Below are 9,055 nucleotides of genomic sequence, written 5' to 3'. Positions count from 1 at the left end.
TCCCTAGATCTTTTAGTTTGTTGGGTAGTTTATTTTGGAGAATGGCCGAGCAAATTGCGTTCAGCTCCACATGCGATGCCTCGTCCAACTATCGCTTATTTACTAAAAGCTCCTTTAAAAATTTCATTGCGTTTGGCATCTGTGATAGAGCTTCAATAAACGGTAAGTTAATGTGTAATTTTTTAAGAGTTTAAAGAATTTACCAAATTGTTCATCTAAGCATTCTTTCCTTGTCGCGTTAGGGTATGGCACACGAGGTTTATATTCGACAGTCACTGGTTTGATTTTATTATAATCGACCTCACCTTGACCTTTGCTTACCACAGTTTCGTGCCTCAGTTCTGGTTCAGGCTCAACGACTCCTTCATCATCTTGAATATTAATTGCGTTGAGCTGTTCCCTTAAGTTAGGTTCGGTATTACTTGGCAAACTACCATGTGGTCATTCGGAGATTAGTTTGGAAAGCTGGCCTATCTAAGTCTTGAGCCCTTGGATTGACGCTTGTTGATTCTTAAGTGCTGTCTCGGCGTTCTGAAAATGGGTTTCTAATACTGATATGAACTTTGAGAGCATCTCTTCAAATTTTGGCTTCTTTTCCTATTGGTGGAGTGGTTGTTGGTAGCCCGGAGGATGTTGTGGTCTTTGATTTCCTTGACCACCCCACGAGAAATTGGGGTGGTTCCTCCAACTTGCATTATAAGTGTTACTATATGGATTGTTTTGAGGTTGAGGATTATTACCCATGTAGTTTAATTGCTCGTTATCCATGTTGTGGCCATAAGGTTGGTATTCCGAATGGTTTGTTCCACCGCTACTTGCTTTGCACTACATTATTGGGTGAACCTATGAGAATTAAGAAAACCATCAATCATTTTATTTAAGAGTTCTACCTGATTAGAGAGCATAGTGGCCGAATCAACGTTATAAACACTGACTGTTTTCATTGGCTTTGTCCTCATGACTTGCCATTGATAGTTATTCAGTGACATCACTCTATAAACTCATAGGCATCTTTTGGTGTTTTATTATTGATGGTTCCGCCCGCCACTGCATTAGCCATTTACCGAGTTGAAGGATTCAGACCATTGTGAAATGTTTGTACTTGGAGCCAAAGCGGTAACCCATGGTGAGGGCACCTTCTCAGAAGGTCCTTGTATCTCTCACATGCATCGTAGAGTGTTTCTAAATCCATCTGCACAAAAGAAGAGATATCATTACGTAATTTAGTCATTTTAGCTGGCGGAAAATATTTTAGTAAAAATTTTTCGGTCATTTATACCCAAGTAGTAATTGACCCTCTTGGTAACAAGTTCAACCACTATTTAGCTTTGTTCCTCAATGAAAAGGGAAACAACCGAAGACAAATGGCATTATCAGAAACGCCATTGATTTTAAATGTATCGCATAGTTCTAAAAAGTTGGCTAAATGAGCGTTGGGATCCTCATCCTGCAAACCATCAAACTGAACAAATTGCTGTATCATTTGAATAGTTTTAGGTTTTAATCCAAAAGTATTTGCAGCTACAGCAGGTCTAACTATGCTCGATTCAGTTCCTGTTAAAGAGGGTTTAGCATAATCATACATAGTGCATGGAGCAGGATTTTGATTAACCGCAATTGCAGGAGGTAGCTGATTGCCTTGGTTTTCAGCCATTTTTTTGGTTGGGGGTTGAGTATCATCTTCTTGCTCGTTCTCCATGTATCTTACGCTTCGCCTTATTTCTCTTTGATTTCTATGTATTGTGCGATCGGTTTCTTCGTCAAAAAGTAATGGTCCCGACGGGTTTCTTCTAGTCATAAACTATGAAAACCTGCCAAGAGAAGGAAAAAGTAAGTTAATAAATAATAATTAAATTAAATTAAATTGCAAGAAAAATAAATGGCTAAAGTAATAAAAATTAAGCGTTCCTAATATCTTAGTTCCCCAGCAACGGCGCCAAAAACTTGATCGCATTATTTCGTGATAGGTTTTAAATATTTATAATTAATCGTTCTTGAAACTAACTATTATCGCGATGTAGGCAACTGTACCTATCTAACAATAGTATAGTTTTAGCAAGACCGGATTGTCAAACCCAAAGGAACTAAAAGTACTAGTAATGACTGTCTTTTTATTATCTAGCCTAAGAATAATAATGGAGTTTTGTTTTAATTAACTAATTATCTAAACTAAGAACTCACAGAGAAAAGAATGGGGAATCGCTTTTGGGAAAAATCGATTGACTTAAGACAATACCTAAGGACAAATCCACCTAGACTTTACTTGTTATTCTAGCTCCGAATCGAACGATTTATTCATTCAACTTGTTCCGTAGAGATCCCTAAGTTATGTTATTACCCCTATTCAAGAATAATAACGTCTAATCCCTAGATTGAATAACCGACACTTTTCTCTAATTAACACTCTAAGGTTGCATTAACTCGATCTATGGATCTCCTTATTAGGTTTCACCCTAATCCGACAAAATCTTGTCACCATATGTCTAGGCGCGCAATCAACTCCGCTTAATTATGATAAATGTACTCTTAGCCAGGGTCTATTCCTCCTCTGAATAAGAGCTTATCTTGAATCAGTATCCTGGGATATCAAAACAAGAATTAAGAACAAATAATTAAGAACAAGTTAAATATTTATCATACGATTCAGAAAATAATAACAAGATTCGTCTTAGGTTTCATTCCCCTTAGGTATTTAGGGGATTTAGTTTATAACTAAATAAGAAAACATCTCAGAAAATAAAAGAATACAAAACATAAAGAAAATCTAAAACTCCGGAAGGGGAATTGAGGAGAGATCTTCAGTCTTGATGATGAATCCGGTTTCTGAAATGAATCAATCGGCTTCTTTGGAGTAATTCCTTACTCCTTATTCTGTGTGTCCCCTTCTCTCCTCTTTTAAGGTGTATTTATAGGCTTTGGAATGCCTATGAGCCTTCAAAAGTGGCCTTTTCGAAATTGGACTTAACTTGGGCTCGGCAGGGACACGCCCGTGTGACACGCCCATGTGCGATTACTTCAGGCCGTGTTCGAGCCTGTTAGAATGCACGGATGTGTGCTATACCCATGTGAGTCGTGCTTCGATTCTGTCAGATTAACACGGCCGTGTGGTCTGCCCTTGTGAGGAAGTCCAGGCCGTGTTAAGTTCGTACTTTGGCCCATTTTTTCTGTTTTTGGCCCGTTTCTCGTTCCTTTCGCTCTCCTATGCTCTCCTAAGTATAAAACATGAAATTAAAGCATTAGGAGCATCAAAATCACCAATTCTAATGGAAAATCATCAGTAAAATGCATTAAACATGGGGTAAAAATATGTATAAATTATGGTTTATCAGTATCCTAGCTATTCCTAAGGTTCGTATGGGGCTTTCGGACGTCGTAACTCGATCGAATCGAACTCGTAAACTTAATTCACAAGCATATATACATTCGGTCATTAAGTATATATAATCATAAAATTCAATTCAGCATTTAAAACTTATATATATTCAAAATTAATAACATTTATTTGCTTATAAACTTACCTCGGATGATGAAAAACAGAACGGGACAGCTAATCGACAACTTTAGTTTTCCCCCGATCCAAATCTGATTTCTTTGGTTCTTGATCTAAACATATTAAAATTAAACTCATTCAAACATATTTTCACTCAATTTAATCCAAAAACACATAAATGGGAAAATTACTATTTTACCCCTGACATTTCACACTTTTTACAATTTAGTCCAAATTTCACAAAATCATCAAAAATTCCAATACAAAACATGTTAATCCAAAACATATCTTTCATATTTCATCAACTAACATCACATAGCTTAAATATTCATCAATGACATAACTCAAAATATTGATCAAAATAAAAAATTCAAGCATGGGCTTTGTAGATAACATAGCAACGATCTCAAAAACGTAAAAATTATCAAAAATCGAGCTAGTTACATACCTTGATTAAGCTCCAACAATGGTCGAACCTATGGAACCCTTATTCTTGTTCTTTTCTTTTATGTTTTGGCAATAACCAAGTATTATGAAAGATAATTTTAATTTTTATATTTTATTATTACATATATTATTACATGTTTTACTAAATTAACCTTTATAATAATATATAAAACTATTATAATTCATGGTCTTTACCATCCACTCAAATTGTCAATGGCTTAATTGCATTATAAGTGCTTCACATTACAAAGACAACAACAATTAAGCACTTTCACATTTAACCTTCAAATTTTCATTTTACGCCATTAAGCCCATTTTATTAAATCGGCACTCAAACAACTAAATTAAACCATGAAAATTTCACACATAATAAACATAGAAAAATTATTTTTAAATATTTTTTAGCTCGAATTCATGGTCCCGAAACCACCATTTCGAATAGGGTCAAAATCGGGCTGTTACAGCTATAGACTTAAATTAGTAAATGGACTAAAATGGTGATTAAACCATTGTCAAAAATTCCAAGCGGTTGTGGATGTCAATCATTCCACTAACTTTTGCGGTATTTATTTAGTATTAATTAGTTTAAGGCTAAATTATAAACAAATTTGTTTAATTGGAATTTAATAGAATTGAAGGACCAATTGTGTAATTGGACCCTCCTTAAATGACCTAATAATAGAAATGATGTGTAATTGTTTATATTGTGTTAAATTGAAATTAAATCCTAATTAAATAAAGATTTAATAATTAATTTGTTTCTAGTATGATAGGAAATGGTGGTTCCAGAGCCACAATTCAGATGCGTCAGGCCGTAAATATTAAATTAACATTTACCAGGTCATTAGTGTTGTAGTAAAACTTAGTTAGGAAATTTTAACGTTTGGATGGTTAATTAAGTAAAAAGGACTAAATTGTAAATATGGACAAAGATGGATTTATTAGTTAAAAGGTAAATTAAAGGGGTTTGGATGGTAAATAAACCACCATTACCCATAGTGGGCGGTAATTGGTTTATAATTGGTGATATTTGAATGGAAATAAAAAAGGTACATTAGTAATTAATTATAAAAGCAATTAAAATAAAATGAAATAGAAATTTCTAGTTCATCTTCTTCATCTTCATACTTTCAAATAGAAACACCATGGCAAGGGAGAGAGCTCATTCAGTTAAGCTAGGGTTCATTAATTTGCCAAGTAAATCTTGCCCTTTTTAGTAATTTTTATGTTTTTGAGCTCGTATTAGCTTAATCTAGCTAACTTGAGGACTAATTCATAAAACTTTCAAACGTTATAAATTTTTTCATTGATGAGTTTTGTTGTTTCTTGAAGTTTATGGAAGATTATTAAGCTTTGTTGTTAGATTGGACTATTTTGTAAAGCAATTTTTTAAAATTTTAATGTGAAAGGACTAAATTATTAAAATGGTAAAAATTACTTGTACTTGATGTGGAATAATTGTAAAAATGGGCTTTATAAAGGCACTTGAATATTTAGCTAAACTGAAATTTGAATAAAAATGGTTAAATTGCATGTTTTGAGTTTAGTGACTAAATTGCATAAAAGTAAAATATGGGGTACTTTTGTAAAATTTCAAAAGAACTTAATTGCATAATATGAGTTAATTTTGTTGTTGGGATTATTGAATTGAATGAAATTATTATTTTAGATCAATAACGAGTGGAAAACTAAGGAAAAGATTACCAAATAGTCTATGTACTTTGTCGTTGCTCTAGATTAGTCTAGTAAGCTCGTTCGGATAATTTTAATATATTTTAAACGCATATCATATGAACTTGATTGTAAAATGATGGATAAAATTGTTTCATGTAATTGAGAATAAAAATAATGAACTGATATGGTGTTGATTACTTATTGAAATACTCTAAGCCGATGAACGTAGGATAGAGTACAATTGGCATGCCAGTAGGTTATATTGCGCGCTATACGAGATTGGAATGAGATGAGATGATGATTCTTGTGTATTTCCAGTCCATTGAATATACTAAAGTTTAGCATCTGTTGCGAACTATTGTGTTATATTTATAGTGTTTCTGGCGTGTTATCGGGGGCGAATGTAAAGCCTTCAGGCTTCGCACTTGGTGCCGAGGCATGTTACAAGAGGGATTTTAGCCTACAGGCTAGGCACTTGGTGCTGAGGCATGTTATCGATTGGATTGGGTCATTCAAGTGTTTAGCGTGTTTCAAATGGATAACCATGTACTCTTATCTGTATATCGTCATCGGCCATATTTATTGATCACTAAATGTTATTGAAATATGGAAAATTGATTTCTACTATTATTAAGCATTTCTCACCTGTTGTGAGTTGTAATTAACATGAATTCTGATAATAACTCTGTTGAGAGGAAGTCTATTGATTAGTCATGTTATTTGAGTTATTACGTTTAATTCGATAAGCTTTATTGTTAAATCGACGAACTTACTAAGCTATATGAATCTTACTCGTGTTGTTGTTTTGTTTCCTTGTAGATACTATTTTGTGGAAATCGGGCGATTGGATCAACTCAAAGAATCACACTATCCAAGGTTCCTTGGTAGATTATATTTGGCTTATATGGCATGTATTAGGAGCATTTGGTTATGTTTTGTAATGCTCATAAGTACTTCAATTGTATAACTTGTTGTGCTTATAATGTTGTTGAGGTAAATGGTCAATGAATATGTGCATACATGATAAAAAGATGTGGTTGAATGCAAATGGGAAATGATAAGTCTTAACATGAATTTTGGTATGGTACTCTAGGTGATTATTAATCACTAGGTTATAAACTTGTGAATTGAGATTTAGTTTAAATGGTTGAATGTAAATGTTGAATTGTTGAGATATTGATAACACATTACTTAGGCATTTAGTTTTTATTTTTTGTACGGTTTGAGTGTTTTTAAATGTGTTTTGATGGCTTGTGATCAAGTGTTATAAGTTGATTTAGGTACCTAAGCATTTGGATGTAAATTAAGTATGATTTGGGTCGTTTTAGGACACACATGGTCTGGGACACGGGCTATCACACGATCGTGTGTCACACATGGGTAACCCACATAGGTGTGTGCCCTGAACATGTTAGGTACAGGTTTTGCACGGGTTGGCACACGGTCGTGTGTCTCAAAAAAATTTTGAACATGGTCTAGCACACGACCTACGACATGGCTGTGTGAGGGTAATTCGAATGCTACACAGGCTAGCACATGGCCTATGACACAAACGTGTGAAATTATTTCAAAGGGTACATGATTTGTCATATGGTTGGCTACACAACCATGTCTGGAACCACATGGTCTCGGCTCTATCACATTGCCTGGACACACGACCGTGTGACCCTTGTTTTGAAAATTTTTGGTTTTTCCCTAAACTTTTTGATTTGCTTCAGATTAGTCCCTGATTGTTCCTAAATTATTTTTAAAGGCCACATAAGCTTGATTTAAGGCCCATAAATGAATGTATTATGCCGATCTAAATTATTATAAAATTCTCATAATTAAATTGATAGCTTGATGCTATATATTATTTATTATTCTGAATTGTACGGTAATATGACGTAACCGTAATCCAGCGACAAGCATGAGTTAGGGGTGTTACAAGTACACGGGCGTGGAAGAAGTGAATGATGATCACAAACAACCTGGTATACGGTCATGTATGACACACGGGTGTGTCCTAGGCTGTGTGGCTATTGGGCATTATTTTTTCCTGAATTTTGAAGCATCACATCGGTTGAGACTAACAACACGGCCTGAAGACATGGCCATGTAAAGCACACGGCCTAGACACATGCCCGTGTCCTGGGCCATGTGAGTCTTTTAGCTTAATATTTAAAAATTTTGAAATGACACATGGGTTAAGAGCACATATGGGCGTGCGACACAACCGTGTGGTGCAACACGGGCCAATACATGACTATGTCTTCTACTTTACCACACGACCATATGGCCCAAAATGGGCCAATACACAACTGTGTCTTCTATTTTACCTCTAGGGTTGCAATTCTATTTTCCTTACTTTCCTATTTGCGTTGTTCAGCCCCCTCCCCTTCAACTTGTCACTGTTCACCATTTAGCTAATTTCTCCATTCAACTTTCACGCCACCGGTCCTCTCGTCCCTCAATCTCTTTCCTTTTCTTTGCCCACCTTTGAACCCTGTCCCTTCTCCCCCTCATAAATCGCACACCAGCCCCTCTTCTCCCTTTCTCTTGCTCCTCTTCTTTCCGTTGGCCCAAATCCCCTACCCCCTCACCGTTTCTTCGTACAACTGCGCAACCCTCCCCTTTCCTTCCTCTTACATCATCAAACACATACCTAATCTACTTTCGCTGAACTTCCCCTGTCCCTTTCCTTCAATTTTCCCCCCATTCATCCACTGTTTGCCGTACCTCCACCTTCCTTTCCCTCCTCTTCATTTCGCACCATCACCGATCAATTTCTTTCACTGACCAGTACCTTCGCCAAGTGCCTCGCCGTCGTACACCTAGGCAAACCCCTACCATTTGGCCCTTCCATTTTCTTTTTGTTTATTACAATTATTCTTTTTATTATTATCATTATTATTAGTTTTTCTTTTATTTATTTATTTTTTATTATTTCTATGAGTAGGAGTAGTTTTATATATTATATTATAGTCTTTTAGTTAGTTTTTATTTTATTTTATTTTATTTTATTTTTATTTTTATTTTTATTATTAGTATGGTGTTATATTTCTTAGTGTTATCACTATTAGTTTTAATTTGTTAGTTATCTTGATATTGTTTGGCTCGAAATAGTATTAGTTCTATTTGATATTAGTAGTAGACTTTAATTTTGGTTATTTGATTTAGCTTTCATCGTTGGTTAGATTGGTTGTTACTGTGTTCTATTTTTGCATATTGATTTGTCTATGTGTTTTTTCATTTGTATTGAATTTGTGTTATTCAATTTTTATCTATTTTTTTAGGTATATTATGGCTAATACCAGAGGTAAGAATAAGGCCGACGTCCTCGCTTTGAAAAAGAGGAAGACACAGGGGTGACTTTGTCCTTGACACATTCTCTAGTTGTGAGACATCCATATCTCCAATTATTTTCGTGTCCACATGAGGACCAATATCAGCATTTACGGGAGC

The 9,055-nt window shown here is 34.9% G+C and overlaps 1 non-coding gene across 1 annotated transcript; it reads left to right on the top strand.

Annotated features, from left to right (window-relative positions):
- Positions 1-1,118: 1,118 nt before the first annotated feature.
- LOC128283329 (small nucleolar RNA R71) lies at positions 1,119-1,225 on the top strand. The gene has a single exon (XR_008273671.1). It is a non-coding gene; the product is annotated as a small nucleolar RNA R71 (small nucleolar RNA).
- The last annotated feature ends 7,830 nt before the right edge of the window (positions 1,226-9,055 follow it).

This window comes from Gossypium arboreum, chromosome 10 (genome assembly GCF_025698485.1).
Source record: "Gossypium arboreum isolate Shixiya-1 chromosome 10, ASM2569848v2, whole genome shotgun sequence".
Classification (NCBI taxonomy): domain Eukaryota; kingdom Viridiplantae; phylum Streptophyta; class Magnoliopsida; order Malvales; family Malvaceae; genus Gossypium; species Gossypium arboreum.
This window is presented reverse-complemented; position numbering and strand designations above follow the sequence as displayed.